Genomic DNA, 19,391 nt, shown 5'->3' with positions numbered 1-19,391 from the left:
AGCGGCGCCGGCGGCTTGGCATTCCTCTGCCTCCGCTAAATTTTCGTTCGTAGTGGAGTGAGTAAATCTCAAAGCGCGAAAAAAAATCGTTATTTCTCATTAAACTGATAAGTGTACCAGGCTTCGCTAACATGAAGGTTCCTTTTGCAGGGCGTGGATGACGTGAACACGGATCAATCGGGCAGCACTCAAAGCCCACTGAAGTTACCCTCGCGCGCGCAGTTTGTTTCGTCCGGTCTAGCCGTTCATCCAAGCATAAAAAAATGAAAGTGTTAGCCCACGTGCTACCCCTCGATCAGAAGAAAATAGTGACTGCACCAGAAAATGTATTTCATGCTTATCGCTGCTTCCATTCACACTCAGAAAACCGTTCAATCATCGTTGCGCGAATTCAATGTGGCCGCGATATAAATTAAGAAATGAAACGGCGCAAGCTTCCGATATGCAATGCACTAGAACAAAGTGGCTGTTCATGGCTAGAACTTAAGATGAGAATGCACATCAGCTATGTAAAAACTCTTTCAAATGGGAATTTATTAGGCGGGACGAAGGCAGGCGTCTATCTTGAATTAGAGCATCACTACCACAGTTTACTGATGAAAATCTGAGCAAATGCCTTTTTTATTCCAATTCCACTTAACATAGACCGTGTATATTATTCATTGGGCTTTCGTCCATTGAGGACTGAGTGACTCTTGCAGGATCTAAAAAAGAAGAGGTAACTTTTTTTTTCTTAAATTGCATTTGAGAATGTGCCAATGTAAGCGTGTTTGACAATGCATGCTACAGCCTGTCCACAAATACACTTACACCCACCACACAAGAATCCCATAGACTTTTTTTTTTTTTTTGCATAGACACAATACGAAAAAACTTGTGCATGATCGAAGCAGCTCGATAATTTTAATAGGTGATAACCATCCCAGAAGCTTGCGGTCTCATACACTCCCACAATGGAAAAATGTATAAAAACATGCAAACGCGCATTGTAAAAAAAAATTCAGTAGCCAGGATGGAACAAATTTGAAAATCAGGCACACATCTGCACAGAAAACAGCAGTATTTTACAGGGTGCACAAATATTTCAAAATATGCAAATGTCACGTAGCTGGACAGAACCATAGTAATGTTGTTGCCGTCCCTGGGAGATACTCGGTTATTTTTTACATTTTGCCTAATTAGATAATATTAGTCGTATTTATTGATCAACTTCTCAATTATTATAATTAGATTAAAAGTGTCAATGAGAAAATTGTAGAGCAACATCAGACTCCCGATACAGCTTTGTATTGCTCAATACGCGCTACGTGGAAGTGTTTTTCCGAGCATGAAAGAAGCTCACGAATACACGCAAAGTGCCTCGAGCGGCCAGTCGCGCGTCAATATTGCTGTATTCGCGGGTTTCGTTCACGCTCGGAAAACACTTTTATGTATCACGTATTGAGCAACAGAAAGTTATATTGGGAGTTTTTCACGCTGCTGTACAATTATCTTGTTCATACTATTTATCCAATTATAGCATTAAAAGACTTGATAAATCAATTATGAAAATAATTATGTAATTAAGCGGAAAAAATAATCTGAGTATCTCCAAGCGACGGCAGACAACATTACCTTGGTTCTGTCCAGCTACGTGACATTTACATATTTTCCAATCTTGGTGCATGATAGTAAACCACCCAGTATATATCTTTTACATGCAGCAAAATTTACACAAACTACTGCGGCACACAGGAGGTTCTCTCTTCCGCAGCGGCTTTCGAGGTTTATTTGACCGTGTGAGGTTCTTTGGAGTTTGGAAATAAGGTGGGAATCCTTCTATCGAGCGCTCCGCGTAATATTGCCACGTGTCTATCGCGGCGATGACGACGGCATAAGACACATCGGCACAATTATGAAAAACATAGCAAAAAGAAGAAGAAGCAGTGACTAGCGCGCGCTATTTTAAAACCGTCCGTTCTTGTTACTGCCTCTGCCGACAAGTGCGTTTCGTTTGTCCCTCGAGCTTTGTCCCGCTTCGTTTGTCCCGTAACTAGAGAACCACCCCGTCTGGTGCCTGTGGGCACCACCAATATATTTTGGGCCCAATAAATGTTTATTCATCATCATCGAGCTTTCGACGTCGTGACAATATGCCATCGATATCGTATCCTCTGAAAAATGGCTGGTGCAGACATGGTCGGTAGGCGTTAGAGTTCGGTCTGCCCTCAGATTTGCACGGCGCCACTGCTCTAGACGACCGCTGTCGGACGGCGCTTTGAATAAAGGCACACGCTCCGCAGAAGTCAGGTATCCAGAATTGCAGTTCGGAACGAAGCACTTTCTAGCCATTTCAAACGCCCCTCAGAAGGCCGCTGCCACCTTCGTCGAGGGCCCGTGGCGACAATTCCCAAGCAAAAGTTCATGAAACGAACGCGAACAAAAAAGGTTGTCGCAGTTTCACCTGAAAGGCGAAGCATCAATTGCGATAGCAAACTTGTAGAGAGCTATACGGAGTAATGATATTAGCTTTATCAGCTGTATAAACTTGGACATGCAGCAGCATCGGCAACACGCAGAACTGTTGTCGACGCCATCGGCGTTTTGCCAGCGTTCTCTCAAAATGCGTGCGGCGTTGGTGACTGTTGCCGGAGCCTCTGATATAAATAGGCACTTCATGCCGCAGCTAAACGTCGCCTCCCTTCCCTCCCCCTCCCCCACGGCCTCTCGCGCTTCGGAAGAAGGCACGTTTGCTCTACATATGGTGATTGTAAAGGAGAAAAGAGACGCCTACTTCTGCAGCCCTTAAGCGAGCACGGCGCAGAACGCGCGTTTGTTCTCCGCCGTGCGTTCACTCCCCGTGAAAGACGCGCCCCTCGCGCCCTTTCACTCGCACATACAGCGTTCGGCGCGTGGCGACGATTTCTTCTCCAAATGACGTCATACGGAACCTCACGGCGACGGCGACGGCGACGGCAGAAATCTGCTTTTGAGTGTCCATATAATTGCTATCGCAATAAAATCGTGCCTTCAAAACAGCGCAACCGCACATGCAAGCAGGAAGACGAAGCAGCGGCAGCACGCGCCTTGCCGCCGAGGCTGGGACCGCATACCGCAGCGCCCTCTACGACGGCGCCGAACCAGCTGCAACCAAGCCGAACATAATCTGGACGCGAGCGAGCGGCGCTTTCGCGCGCGTTGGGGGGAGAGTGTCAGCACCTCTCCTTATTCTTACACCGTGGGTTCGAGCAGCGCCTATTCGAGCAAGGTTGGAAGTTAAGCAGCGAGGGGTAGGTAGACTTGCTCTGGGAGCACACGGAAATACACCAAATCAGGAGGTACAGGGTGACATGGGATGGACGTCTTTCGAGGGCAGGGAAGCTAGCAGCAAGATAGAAATTGAGGAGCGATTGAGAGAAATGGCAGAAAAGCGGTGGGCAAGGAGATTTTTCAGTTATTTGTACATGAGGAATGTTGACACAAATGGAGGAAGCGGACCAGAAAATTGTCAATCAAATATTTGGACTGCAGGAGGGGTGCAAACCAGGAAACAACGTGTCACAAAAGAGCGCGTAATCCAAGCGCGCGCCGCGTGTCACGCAAGCCAGCGAAAGAACACGCCGGCCCCGCGGCAACTTCAACAGAGGGAGAGAGCGGATACGCCTCAAACAGCAACGCAAACAACGGCGCCTAGACGTCTAGAAGAACATCGACGAAGCGACGTTAACCGGAGGAGAGAGCACACGCGCGCGCCGAGACACCTTCTCATCCGCGAGTCGAGAGAGATAACTACAGCGTGAGCGTGCGCCAATAAGCATGAGTCATCACCCCCCCCCCCCCTCGACAACACTCCGACGGCGGTCGAAGGTGCGAGAAAAGACTCGAAGATTCCCAAGCTTTGGTCATGCTACGAGATCACGACTCCGATAGCAAAAGTTCGAGAACGCCTGTGGAAGCTATATAACCGCCGTGCGAGAATCATCAGTGGGAGTTCACTGCAGTTCAGTCCGCACCGGTGAAGTGATGTAACGTGAAGACCGAGCGTTTGCGGAAGAAGGGGATTCCCCGGCAAGCTAGTCGACGAGTTCATCGAGCGTCGACGAGTTCATCGAGAAGAAGTTCCTTCTTCGAGATTTACCCGAGCTACGCCGAGATCGTCTGACAAGACCAACACGGGTGAATACAATTGGACACTTAGTGTTCCTATTGATTTTGTAATTTATGTGTTGGACTCTTAGTGCTTGTCGTGAATTATTTTCTTGTGTTTGTTAATACCCATCTGAATTGTATTGTGTTGTGTCTAGCCTAAGTGTGCAAGTGTGTGTGTAACTGCCTTGTGTGAAGAATATATTTTGTTGTGTTTTGACAACTCTGGGCTCTGACTCGGTCTTTGGACAGCAACCGGCGTTCGTTGGCGCACCAGAGGGCCCATTCTTAATTGTCCTTGCTTTCGTGGGATTATTTTCGGAAGCTAATAAGTCGGCTTTGGAATTTGGTCCGGCGTCTGCGCCTCGTTCACGGGGTCTGTGACACAGCGATTAAGAAAAAGGTTAAAGAAACAGAGGGTCTATGGAAAACAGGGATGCAGACGAAATCAGCACTGGGAACATACAGAACATTCAAGCACGAAATTGGCAAAGAAAATATCTATGATAATTCTAGGGGAAGCTCTTTGTTGTTTGAAGCCAGGACGGGAGTATTGCGGACTAAGTTGTACCGAGTCAAGTACCAAGGTATAGACACGTTGTGGGGTGCATGTGGAGGCGAAGAGGAAACGGCTGAACACCTCATACTTTTCTGTAAAGGGCTTAACCCTACAGTGCAAAACAACGGAGCTGATTTTTTCAAAGCATTGGGGTTTAGGGACAGTGGAGGCAAAATAGACTTTAAGCGGGTAGAAATAACCAAACGGAGGTTATCTGATTGGTGGCTAAAATCAAGGCAGGGGTGAAATTTCACCCACCACAAAGTACAAAATATGTTAATAGTCACGGCTAGGTGGCGTATGCCACTGCCCGATTTAAAGGGTTCAGCCTCATCCATCCATCCGCGGGCATATTAACTCTATGTCCGCGGGCTTGTGACATCTTCTTCCGCCGCGGTGCCGGGCGCCGACGCGAAGCGGCGGTGGTTGGGGTGTTGCGGAGCGCAGCATAGCAACACCCCAAATAAAAAAAATACAGCTCCAGTCAGGTAGGCTGCTCCCTCCCTGATAGTGAGATTATATATTTCGATCATCAGAACAGTGATGCGTTTATTATAGAGTGCCGTGACGTCATTAGGTGACGCTAAGCTCAGCATTACCGATCCTACGCTAATACCCACTTCGGCAGCGACTTCTCGAACAGTCAAACGACGATTTCCACGAATCACAGTTCTCTCTCGACGTGGTCATCATCTGTGGATGTGGTAGGTCGTCCAGGCTTGGGATCGTCAACGACCGACATTCTTCCGTCTTCAAAACGCTTGAACCAATCGTAGCACTGCTTGTAGAGTGTACTAGATAACTGCGTGCGACTCATACAGTCCTCCCCTTATGCTTGGCTAAGCTACTGAAATTTCTGTGAAAGATTTCCCAAGGTTGTAGCAGAACTTCACACACACACGCTGTTCTTCCAATTCCTTCATTGTCACTTTGGCACCAATCCAAAGAACAACAGCTTGTTATGTGCACACTTCAGCGGTTGTAGCTCGCCAACTAACGGTCAGTAGTCTGTCACCATAGAGTAAAGAACCAAGTGTCAGAGCGAAACCAATGCCTCCTTTGGCGAAACGCGGCAAATGGCAGTTGTAAATCTGCCGATACATGCGCTCAGTAGCCGCAGGACACAAGTCCAGGATATCTTCGATGTAGCTAGTGAAGGACTCTCCCGGCTGTTGGGCTCGTTCTCGCAAGCGGGATTCTGCTCGCACCTTGCGCGCAGCAGGACGACCAAACACAGCTACTAATGAGGTCCTGAACGCGGACCGTGTCGGAATTTCCGTCTCGTGGTTGGCTTGCCACGCAGGCGAGGTAAAAGAGCACGTTGCTTAGTTTCGCGCATCGTCCCATTTATTGGACTCGACCTTCGCCCCTCGAACAGGCCGGACGTGTTTCGAGCGAGCTCCTCAACAACGACCACCACCAAGGCCAGGAGCGGGGAAAGCAGCGTCCGTCTCGGCTCCCTTTTTTCCTCGACCTGGCGGCCGGCCAATGACTCCGAGTTCGTCGCCGTGTTTTAGCTTTGCGCGGCCTGAGGAGACGCCCTAAAGATGGAGGACAGCGACGCTCATTCTTCTAACACCATGGACGCCGATGTTGCCTCAGGTCCGGACGATGACAGCAACTGGTTTCTTGTGGCTCGCAAGAAAAAACGCTCAACTCAAGCTGCTACGATCCCATCATTGCCCCGGTACCCCGCAAGACGAATGCGCACCTCCCTCCACTGCCATTTGACCACTACAAGGTAGTGTTCCGTCCGAGAGATGGTCTGAACCTCGGTGCGTGGCCTCAACCTTCTGTTACCCAAGCCATTGGTGTAGCAGCTGAGCTTGATGCTGCTGTGCTAAATGAGCTCATTATCCGAATCCGCACTGACCAAAACCTTGCGGTGATTAGCACATCGGATGAGAACCTCACGGCCGAACTTCAGAAAGTCCAATCTATAAGTTTGGGCCTCAACCAGCACGCCGTCCAAGCCTACGTAGCTGCACCTGACAACTCTTGCAAAGGGGTAGTGCCAGGCATTGAACCAAACACCACTGTGAAGACGCTACTAGAAAACTTGCGCTGCTCAGAGGCTCCCATCCTTCACGCCCGCATGATGGGATCTACAAATCAGGCCCTTGTCACTTTCTCCGGCATCCAGGTACCCCGTCACGTTCGCTTGTACGGAGCAGAGCTCCGCTGTTACATATACCGACCCCGCCAACAGATATGCAGTGTGTGCCTGTCCATGGGTCATCGAGCGGACGTGTTCCCCACGCCCGACAAACCCCGCTGTGTAGCCTGCGGTACCTCTAACCCACTACCAGAACATGAGTGCACACCTAAATGCATACATTGTGGAGGCGATCATCCCGCCACGGACCCTCGGTGTCCATCGCGTCAACAACGGCCGTTCAATAAGTCGTATGTGCTCCAGGAACGTCTCAAACGTGAAAAGCTGTGTCCCCCACCTGGGTCAGCACATAATCAGCCTAGGACGACTGCGGGCTCTCTGCGGAATCCGGACCAACCGACAAAGACACCAGCGAACTCCTCTGAGCAACCCCCAACTAGTGGACGCAGCAGTACTCATGGCCCACCTGTACATGATCGACAGGTAGACCGGGGCCGTCCAGGCAACCCCTCCAAGGAGCGCGCTGCTGGCAGTGGCCATCCGAAGGAACATGGCCAGCAAAAAGGTGCCCACAACAAAGAACAAACAGTAAGCTGGGCAGAGCAGTTCCCCCTTTACCCCCCTCTCCACTCCTTTCCCACACTCTCACGCAAACATCAACGCGACAACCCACTCCGCAACCCATGTCAGTCGACACACAGCATCGCCTTCACAACCCACCACCTACGGTCCGCACAGACTACTGCACACGAGAGGCGTTAAAAGAAATGGCAATTTCACTAAGGAAAGAATTCGCCGCTATGATGCAGGTAGAAATGCAGAAAATGAAGGATGGCATTATGGCCGAACTAACAGCTCCGCTCCAACAGCTAATCCAACAGGCCCTGCAACCTGCCGTCCAGCAGATAGTAACAGACGTTAAACAACAGATAGCGGCTGCCCTTGGCCAACTCCCTATTGCTCCACCTGCACCCAAACGTGCGTTGTCTCCCACACGCGACACGCAACGAACACATCCTTACACCCGCCCATCCCGTTTGCTGTCACCGTCTCGAAAAACCGCCCCACCAACCACAGCTACGGCAATCCCACTTCCCGCCACCCTCCACCAAGATTTAGAGCCGTCAGAAGTGCCTCCGTGTAGCAACGAGGCCCCAGTATTGGATGATCATGGCCAGAAACCATAAGTCAACGCATGCATCCCCCCAACTCCTACGCGTATGGCAGTGGAATTGCAGGGGCTACCGTAGGAAACGTGGAGCTCTAACGCAATTCATTGCTACACAGCCGAATTCTCCTGATGTAATAGCGTTACAAGAAGTGCAATGTACTCCTACACTTCCCGGCTACCATACATACACGGACGTAACAAACACTACACCGCATCGTACAGCTACATTAGTTTCTAAACATATCACCGTCATCGAACACACCCTCCAAAGGCCCTCCATCTCGCATGTACTTCTCGAGTTGCCGTTGGTCCCGTGCTCTCGCTCCAATAGCAGCCTGTGCGTGCTTAACATCTACAGTGCACCGAACGCAAGGCAGGACAACTTTGGTCATCTATTTGCACAGCTATGCAAACAGGGTAAACATATATTGATTGTAGGCGACTTCAATGCCCCCCATACGGCCTGGGGATATGCAACGGAAACACCCAAAGGCCGCCGACTTGCTAAAGCTCTCGCAGTTCATTGCATGACCCTGCTGACGGAACCTGATCAACCCACTTGATTAGGTAATAGTGTCAGCAGGGACACATGCCCCGATCTCACGTTAGTCAGAGGGGTTAGTCACCACTCTTGGTGCAACCTCATGGTGAATCTGGGCAGCGATCATCATATACTAGCTACAGAGCTTCAGGTAGCAGCCACGCGCGCCCCAGAACGTATCATAAAGATAACAAATTGGGATATATTTAGGCGTAACCGAACATCCACTACCCCTCAAGACTCTCCCTCCCTTGAGGCTTGGATGAAACAGCTCCAGTCCGATTTGAAAACAGCAACGAAATGCATCACTGCGACGCCGGAGACGCCGGATGTGGATCGGCATCTGCTCCACCTCTGGGACGCCCACAGGGGCTTGACACGGCGGTGGCGGCGGCAGAAGCATAACCGAAAACTTCGTCTCCGCATCGCCAACCTAGCCGCGGAGGCAAATGACTACGCGAACACCCTCACTAGTAACAATTGGCACAACTTCTGCGATCACCTCAACAGCACACTAAGCACACCTCGAACGTGGCGTATGCTCCGCGCATTGTTAAATCCCACGCAAACAAAAACACACACTGCTAACACAATCCGCACCATTCTCCACAAATCAGGGCTCGACGATACCACCCTACTGCGCACCTCACAGCAACGCTACATAACCACGGGCACCTGTCCCGCCTACCGCGATTATCCACAAATACACAATACACCCCTAGATGTCAACATTACAGAAGCAGAGGTTAGGGCGGCCTTGCAGAACATTAAGCGTAATACAACACCCGGGGCTGATGGGATTACATACACACTTCTACGTAATTTAGATGACCAGGCCATCCAGCATTTAACTGCTTTTTACAACGAACACTGGAATAACGGCACGCTACCACAGGACTGGCGACACGCGGAGATCATACTTATTCCTAAGCCTGGCAAGCCGCTATCCCTCCAGAATCTGCGACCTATATCTTTGACTTCATGTGTAGCTAAACTCTTCGAACACGTTGTACTCTCCCGACTCCAGCCATTTCTCGAAGACGCTCACTTTTTTCCGGATACACTCTGCGGCTACCGTCCCGGTATTTCTACACAAGACGTTCTGATACAACTTAAGGAGGACATGTTGGATAGGCCCACTTCAAATCAGGTAAGGGCAATCCTGACCCTGGATCTCAAGGGGGCTTTTGACAACGTCTCTCACGACTTAATTCTCGACAATCTCGCTTCCTCCCAGTGCGGCGCACGTATCTACAATTACGTCAGGGCCTTTCTTTCTGACCGCACGGCCACTATTGGGATTGGAGACCTCCGGTCGGACGTTATAAGTCTCGCAGGCAGAGGAACGCCACAGGGCTCGGTCCTCTCTCCCACCCTGTTTAATGTGGCTATGGCTAAACTCCCTCCATTATTACACAAGATCCCCAACATCCAGCATGCCATTTACGCAGATGACATTACAATCTGGGCAACCAACGGATCAGACGGAACCATTCAGGATGCTCTCCAGGAAGCTGCATCTGTTGTACAAGACTATGCTGCCATCGGGAGCCTTACGTGCTCAGCCGAAAAGTCAGAGTTGTTAGTGGTACACAAGCGGTGCCGCAGAACCGACGATTCTTCTGATATTTCACTGGTCCTTGATGGACGCGTCCTATCCCTCAGGTACCTCGACTCCGCATTTTAGGCCTCCACATTCAGGCTGATGGCAAGGCCTCACACACTACGCACCTTCTGACTCAGCAGATAACACAAATTACACACATGATCCACCGCATCACCAATCGCAGGAGAGGCCTTCGCGAGAAGGATGTCCTCTGCATAGTACAAGCTCTCATAGTTAGTCGGCTCACCTATCACCTTCCCTATCAAAATCTCACGCTTACTCAAACCGAAAAGATGGACGTCCTCCTACGGACGGCGGTAAAGGCGGCTCTCGGCTTGCCTCCACACGCTTCTACACGACGCCTTCTTCAGCTTGGTGTCCACAACACCATAACCGAACTGCTCGAGGCCCAGCACAACAGTCAACTCCAGCGTCTTAGGCAAACCCGTCAGGGTTGCGCCATCCTCTCTCGTCTTGGCTACCCCATTCCTGAAAAACCCACACAGGTACCGCAACATAAACTCGCTCCTATATTCGTGCTCTCATAAATGTGGCTCCGATTCCACGTAACATGAATCCCCACCGCCATGCCGGCCGTCGACGTGCCCGAGTTCAGGCCATGACACGCGTCTTTGGCGATGGCACTACAGACTTACAAGTTCTTTACACTGATGCGGCACGCTACCCAGAAAATCCCGCCATGTGTCTAGCGGTGATCGACAACACAGACGCGCCCGTGGCGTCTGCCACACTTCGCACTACGGACAGTGGTTCGGCAGAGGAGGGAGCTATTGCTCTGGCCATTGTCCATGCCTCGACATTACCGTCACAGGACGCCCCTGTCACCATATTGACAGACTCACAGGCTGCTTGCCGTGCCTTTGCGCAGGGACTTGTGGCTGCGCATACTCACAATATCCTGTTTTCTGTGTCGCCGTCCACTTTGCGTACGGTGCGCATCGTCTGGACTCCTGGACACGCCTCTCTCCATGGAAATGAACGCGTTCATGCGGTTGCCCGAGGTCTGACCGGCCGGGCTCCATCGGAAGAGCTGTCCAATTCAGACGACGCACCGACAGAACCACTAAACTACAACGCAATGCTGGAGTACCACCGACAGAGACATTATACGTATCCTCCTCCCCATCCTTCACTTAGCAGAGCAGATGCCGTCGCTTGGCGGCAACTGCAGACTAATTCATTCCCTTGCCTGTATATGCTGCATCTCTTTCATCCCACTCTATACCCTCCCTACTGCCCCTACTGTGGATCCGAACCAACAGTCTATCATTCCACGTGGGAATGCTCTAGTCCACGGGGCATTCCTCCTATCCCCAACCCCACCCTTTCCTCTTGGGAGTCTGCACTGCTCAGCTTAGGCCGGCAGGAACAGCAACAGCTGGTCCAGCGGGCTCGCAGGGTCGTGCAAGGCAATGGAGCCCTGGACTGAGGGCCCCACCCAACGAGGAAGAATTATCTTGCCTTTGTGAATAAAAGTTGATTCTCTCTCTCCCATTTATTGATGACACTTACTCGCTCGTACGTGGACAGCGAGTCCTCCACGTCGTTGTCGTCTGTGCCGCTGAAAACAGGAGGATCCTTGTGGCGAGTACACCAGTACACCTCTGCGAGTTGGCGCGCTATTTCAAAAGCTTTTCTGGGTATTTTTTCACGTTGAAGCTTATCAGTTTTTTTCTTTGGTAAATATTTGACTCACTGATTTTGTACTGAAACATAAACAAAATGCAAAACATAATTTACAAGAAAGCAATCTAGGAATCACGAGAGTGTGCAGTTGATATTCGAACACAAATGGAATGAAACTTCATTTGTAACATTACGTGGAAGAACAGTTCGATGTACGGCTTTTTTTTTTTTTTTTAGATGCGAAGCATCTTATGCTCGGGGCTATGTCACTCCCTCCCTCCACCATCCAACCGCCGTGCGTCCACACCCCTACTGCGCATGCGCATACTCCTCCCCCTCCTCGCCTTGTCTTATCTCTCCTCTCAGCATTCATGCGCATCCTCCTCCCCCTCCTCCTCTTGTCTCATCTCATCTCCTCTCGGTATTCCTCCTCTCCTCTCCGACGCTCCTTCCCTCTCCGGATTGCGCAACGAATGGCAACGCCTGCGGCTCCGCGCGCAATAATGCGAACATGGAGGTAAAAAATACTAGGAGCATGGAGGTAAAATATACTAGGAGGGAGCGTCACGTGATTCGATCTGCTAGCCTCGGCAAGCCAACCTCCTCTGAAGCCGCCCCTCCCTCTCTCAGGGGCCCCGTGCGCGGTGCCTTTTGGGTAGGAATAGGCCCACAAGGTTGCCGGAGCATTCGTGATTGTTTGGTACGTGGTAACTTTTAGTAGCACCTGCCGTCACAGGCTTGGAGGCCCGTATGAGGGTGGTGGTTTTCTGCTACTGCACGCGTCGTTCTTCGCTTCAAATGCGATGCCTTGAAACGTGGAGCAAGACTGGGGCGCCTGACTCATGAAGACAGAAAATTTTCAAGGCGTCACTTGCGCTTACCACCGCGGTTAGTGGAGTTTCCAGCGCTCGCGGCTCGAAACCCGTCCAGACGCCCGAGTGTGGTCTTCTATTTTTCCCACGTACTCAAGTTTCGTCAAATCAGCCGTTGTGCACCTTAAGCTTTGCTGCGTATTATCTTGGTAATTTTTCGTCCCGCTGTCTTGCACCTAGAAAGAAACGACATGTTTTGAGGGACACTTTCTTTGTCGCATTTTCGCCTAATAAATGGCTGGTGTGCGTGTTTTATTTTGAGAGAAATAATTTTTGTCACGCTGTCTTGCACCTAGGAAGAAACGATATGTTTTGAGGGACACTTTTTTGTCGCATTTTCGCTTAATAAAAGGCTCTGGTGTGCGTGTTTTATTTTGAGAGAAATAAATAGCATTACCCTGCATTCTAAACGCCGAAGTGGTCGCCGTTTATTCAGATTTACGTGCACTATTTTGCAAGATTGTGTGGTGCGACGACGCTGTTGAGACGCGCCTCGGAAATCCATTTTCGTTATATAATAAAGCAAATGGACGGAATTTGTGCATTATCTAGAGTTTATTCAGCTGTTTCGAATTCGAGTATAGCTCCACAGCATAATTATGTCTTAGAATCAAACACTGCCAGGGGGACCCTTCTTCCTCTGCTAGTGTGAAATGGCATGAAAACTGAATGCATAGCGGCAAGGGAAAAATAGCGGCTGACGGGAGTTCTCGCCGGTCTGCTAAGAGGCCGAAGACTTTGAGCAGATCTCGAGCAACAGTGTCGACTGCGCTACCTTAACTACGGGCTGGCATGGCCCTAAATATGTTCGGAGTCTCCGGCTCGCCAGTCCATCCTTGGGCACAAGACGGGACGAATTTATTTCCCGTAAGGAAACAGTAGCTTCGGACCCTGTACGCTCGCTTAATCGCCTGCACATTTTGTGGGGGCGAAAGGCATCATTGTTTCACAGAAGACATCGTCAAGCGCAACGAATCGTCGTCGGAAGAGCGGCTTGGGACCGTATTCTGAAACGTTCGCCTAGGCGAAATTTCGCCTAGGCGAAATCAGCATGCGCGCTGATTGGCTGGTTGAGCAAATTGAATGACGTCGGGCTCAACCACCCAATCAGCTCAACTAATTTTGCTAAAACAGCCAATCGGCGCACGCCTGAAAGCGAAAAAAGAAATTTCGCCTAGGCGAACGTTTCAGAATACGGCCCCTGGTTTCCTTCACACGTTTGCAGGGCGAAAGGTTCCCTCGTTTCCCTGAAACCACACCGAAACGCAACCAGTCGTCCTTGAGGTGGTCCTCCCGGGTTGTTGGGCGCAATGCCGGTTAACCGACGCCTTCGTTCGCAACAGCTTTGGCGCCTGTTTGCTAATTAAGCGGCGAGAATCAACTGCTTCACACACTCGAATTCCTTCACCAACCTCGGCGCGCGTTTGCCACGCTGAGTATGTGTGCATATTCCGAAACCCCCGCAGCAGACGAAACCAAAGCCACCGAAGCGAGCCGAGTAAAATCTACCGCTTGCCTATCACGTGAGGGCCTATTTCCCATCATCCCATTCCTCTAATTTTTTTATGACTAGGCTTCAAGATTGAAGATTGTCACGTGACGCTCTCTCCTAGTTTTTTTCCTTCCTCCATGAATGCGAAGCAGCTTCGGTTAGAGACGCGACGGTAGGCGCCCCAGAGGCACCGGCAACAGTCACCAACGCCGCGCGCGTTCGGTGCGAACGCGGGCGAAACGCCGACGGCGTCGACAACAGTTTTGCGCGTTGCTGGTGCTGCTGCATGTCCAAGTTTACACAGCTGATAAAACTACCTTGAGTCGACCCCATGGCTGCTTCGCATACTACTCAGGGTTCCCCTACGGGAAGATGGCGTAATTTTTTCCCCCAAGCTGGAGGTTAACAAAGCTCGAGATTAAGGACAGCACAAAGAGTGATGGAACGAAAAATGTTAGGCCTAGAGAGCGGTGTGGATCAGAGAGCAAACGGGGATAGCCGATATTCTAGCTGGCATTAAGAGAAAGAAATGGACCTGGGCAGGCCGTGTAATGTGTAGGGTAGATAACCGGTGGGCCGTTGGAGTTACAGAATGGGTGCCAAGAGAAGGGAAGCGCAGTCGAGGTCGGCAGAAAACAAGGTCGAGGTGATGAAATTAGGAAATTTGCAGGCGCAAGTTGGAATCAGCTAGCGCAAGACAGGGGTAATTGGAGATCGCAGGGAGAGGCCTTCGTCCTGCAGTGGACATAAATATAGGCTGATGATGATGATGATAAAAAAAGTGTCCTTGCATATGCCTCACTCGAATAGACAACTTCATGCAACCGGCTCCATGTTGGAGGTCGCATGGGAGGAAACCAAATCAATTAATATTTTGTGTGTATTACAGCTGGGCCTTTTGGCTAAGATCAACTTTAGTATAGTATCTTCTAGTATAATATCGTTAGTATCTCTTTATACGAATACAGCTGTGACGTACAATGATTTTTTTAAAATTTAGTGCGTGTTAAATTACAATAAGATCTAGCCTCAGAGATTCATTTCCATTTACAATAAAGGTAATTGAATGGAATTTATGTACAATATATAGTTTATTCTCCTATTTTTAATGTGATTTTAGTTTATCTTTCCTGGTTATTTTTCCAAACTTCCTGTAAATAGGAAAACAAGGTTTGGGCTTCATACCAGGCCTAGGAGAGTTTTATAAAAAAAACTTATATTGCTCCTTGTGAACAAGTAATTGCAAATAACGTAAAAAAAGTTCTTTTACCTTTATTACGTAAAGAAGAAAATGTTAATCTCGACTATAGTTATCAAGAATATTAATGATTGGTTTCCTAAAATGCATAAGGCCAGAACTGCAGCAAATTAAAATAAAACCTGAAAACTTGCATTCTATGCATCATTGTGCACATTCGCGCAAAATTTGGCTGAGATTGAGCCACATAAAGTACAAGTGTTTTTGTGTACAAGTATTATAAACAGCATAATATTAAAAAAGAAGAGAAAAATGAAGTTGAAAGTTTAAAAACACGGTATTACTATTACAGATGATCAATTTGCATGAAATTAGGCCAGAACACCGACCAGACTTTCCAGAAGTGTTCAAAATTATCCTGCTGTATATGTGGTGGGCACCACAGATACAGCAGGATACAGCAGCTTGCAAGCGGGACCCTTGCAAGCGGGACCCTTGCAAGCTTCCTTCTCCTGTCGGGCTTTCTTTGCTACACTTCAGTGCCATGTTTCAGACATTAGTTTATCAGATGGACTTTACCAGATGGACTTTTTTCCCGCTTACAAGCCATATTGTGCAGAAGCCCTCATTTCACACATTCTGTGCAAGGTACCCCCAAAGTACAAGTTTTTGGAGCATAGGTTTTAAGAAAAAGAATTTCTTTGCACCTTACACAGCCACCCTCAAATCATAGGTGCAGTGAATACTTCCGCATACGACTACCACATTGTTCACCTTATTTTAAATTAAATGACGGGGTTTAACATCCAAAAATTGAAACAACGCCATACACCCTGTGCTGTATTCCTATAAATGCCCACACTGCGATCAATTCGCAAAGCTTTACCACATGGTATGGGCTTGCGCAAACACTACAGCACGCATCCATAACACACCCCACCACATGGCAATGGGAGGCAGCACTGTCCAGCTCCGATGCGACGGACCAGCTCAACCTGGTCAACCGAGTAGGAAGGGCAGCTAAGGCCGCTGGACTCCTGGGCTGAAGGGACCACTCACTGCAGAGTGGAGGAGCTACCTACACTCATGTGCTCTTTTGCATAAAGTTTATTCTCTCTCTCCAAAATTCCAGTGGGACGCCGCAGTGGAGGGCTAAGGATTAATTCTGACATTGGGTTAATGTGCACCCAATGCACAGTATGTGAGCATTCTTTCATTCCATCCCCATAAGAATACGGTTGCCACGGCCGGAATCAAACCCTTGACCTCTTGCTCAGCAGTGCAACGCCATAGCCACTGAGCGACCGCGGTGGGTCAACATAGTTTGGATAAAACACAGCGTCGCCTGTGCCAAGTTCCTTGCGATACCGGGCGTTACCAGATGGACTGCGACTGGCTTCACATCGTACCGTTTCATAGGCGGCACTCGGGAAGAGAAATTGCCAGCAGCTCTTGCAATGCCCCTCCTCCTCTGGTGATGAAGCATACTTTAGAAAGATTTAACATTTTCTTTTTTTCCAGCATGCATTTTTTACTCTCATCTTCAGTGCATCCAGCAGCTTAAAGATTTATCATGGTCTTTGGCACTTTCCAGGGAATTAACAGGAGCATTGAGAAGTGCTTTTTTCTGCAAATTGGCATGAGCTCTCATATAGCACATTTCAAGGAGCCATGCTCACCTGCTGATAAGTGTTAGTTTCTTGGTATTGCAATAAAATAACGAAGACAAAGAAATGGCAAACTTTAAAATTTATTTTTGAAGAGCTGTAAACATTAAAATGGATAGATAAGTGCTTGTCTTGCCATCACCTTTTGTTCACTAATAATACCGAGTGTTCCACGCAACTTGAAACAAGTGTCGCATTTTGGGCAAATGACACTGACAGCACGTGGGTCATCATCCTGAGTTACTATATATTTTTTAAAGTGCAATTACTTGGCTAATTAAGTTCAGTTATGCAAAAATTTTTATTTGGATTTAATGCATTGGTTGTACTTGAGAAGTTGTAGCACCTCCTCAGAAACACACACTGAAGTTGTTTCCGTGACATCTTTTATGTGGTTTTCTTTTTTTTTTTCTGGGCTCAGAAGTCTGCTAAATATGTGGGGGGAAAAAATGGCACTACTGCGCTTTTGGATTGCAGCACTCCCAATCATGGTTTGGAAGACCAAAGCTTCCACATGCATCGGCCACGGCAGGTGATGATACTCTATGAAGGGAATTGGGCTGGAAAACGGACGTAAACACTCTTTTCAGCTTTTTCTTTAACGGGCATCTGGACTTCATTTATTGGGAAATGATTGAATGTGCTTCATTCCAGACGTGCAAGTGCACAATGCGAGATTTCTTTAAAGAATGTAAAAGGTAGTCATGGAAACAGCTTAATTGGATGTTTCTGAGCTCACACTACAACTTTTTAAACACAACTTATGCCCTAAAACTGAGATTTAATATTTTGCATAATTATACATAACTAATCAGCTAATTGCATTTCAGAAAATAGTCCGAGCAACTAAAGGGGACTATGAACAATGTCGCTGGTCTTATTTGCTTGAGATGTACCACTTTACTTTTAAAGTTTGGTTCAAGTTATGTGAAAAGGCCAGTATTCATCCTGAAATGTATGAAAACTATTTTAAAAGGTGCCACTAGGTTAGGGAATTCAAATTCAGGGGTCTGCTCGTGAACATTTCCAGGCACTTCTAGATGTCCATCAAGTTGGTCACGCTAAACTTTTGACAAGAATGAGCCCACCTGTTGTGAAGCGGCTTCCACACAAGTGGGAAAGCATTTTTTGGCACAATATCACTGTGCAGTGCCCAGACTATAATTAAGCATGAAATATGTCCGTTTTTTAGAGTGTGTGCATGGTGCTGCATGAAATAGATTTACAGATTGACACAAGCAAATTATGTTGCAACATAGTTACCTGGTCAACACATTTGCAATCTGGAGGACACAGTGCCTGTGGAAAGATATTGCAGGTGGTGTAAACGTGTTGCTATCCTTTGTATCAGTGTCGCTGTAGTTTTAAAACAAATATGGTACAAGCATAAGAACTTCTGTTCTTGTAGCGTAAAGCAAATATAAGGTTTAATGCAAATGTAATTACATTGCTTTCTCAACTAAAAATTTTTTCTTGGGCCATGCGTCTTGTGAGTTATTATCCAGAAGTGACGGTCGTCAGGCAGACGCTGTCTTTGCTTGTGCCTTCCATGCGTCTTGCAGAGGACATACCAACGATCGTCCCCTTTCTTGAAGTAGCAATCTTTGCATCGTTTCGTGAGGACGTCCATATCTTTAAATGTCCTCACTGCAACTTGCAATGGAGATTCTGCTATGAGCGGCAGAGTGAAAGATTTGTTCCGATGGCCGACACTTGCAGCGAGGACGCTGAACTTTCGCACAACTGTGCTTGATTTTGTATTGAGAAGGCGCGCAACGCTGAGCACAACCGCCGAGCGCTGAAGCAAAGACGTCATGGCGGCAGGCGAATTGCACGGACTTACACCTGCCTGAAACAAACGAAAGAAAAGTGAAATCAACCACAGGATTACACAAATTTGTATTCTGGCAGTCAAGTGACAAAGTGAACCAATCGAGAAAATCGGCATGTAGGACGCATTTCACAAGCTAAGAATGCGGCCTACAGAAACGAATGCTTCAATGCCCTTTCACAAAACGAAGACGTACTAGGTGCACTGTGTTGCCACCTAAGCGCAGAAAAAGTGTATTGTCAACAAGCAAAAATTGTCAACAAAATTGTCAACAAAAGTAAAGTCTGGCAATGGCAGCGCAAGTCAATTGGTAGGAGGCTTGCTCTCTACTTGCGCTATTTCAATACAACATACCTGTGTTTTACTCTGCCCCTTCTAGCTGTGAACAGCTCAGCAGCACGCTCAGGGCTCCGACCGGACACTACAACACACAAAAAACTGCTAAAAACTGTGCTCTTCACCTCTTCAACAATCTTCGACCATCTCCAACCTACGAATGCTCCGATTACGATATAACCATAGAATAAAGACCAACTGATATAACCGCATGCAGTCACGACTTGGCT

The sequence above is a fragment of the Dermacentor silvarum genome, chromosome 1 (assembly GCF_013339745.2).
Source record: "Dermacentor silvarum isolate Dsil-2018 chromosome 1, BIME_Dsil_1.4, whole genome shotgun sequence".
In the NCBI taxonomy this organism is placed as follows: Eukaryota; Metazoa; Arthropoda; class Arachnida; order Ixodida; family Ixodidae; genus Dermacentor; species Dermacentor silvarum.
Note: the sequence above shows the minus strand (reverse complement) of the source record.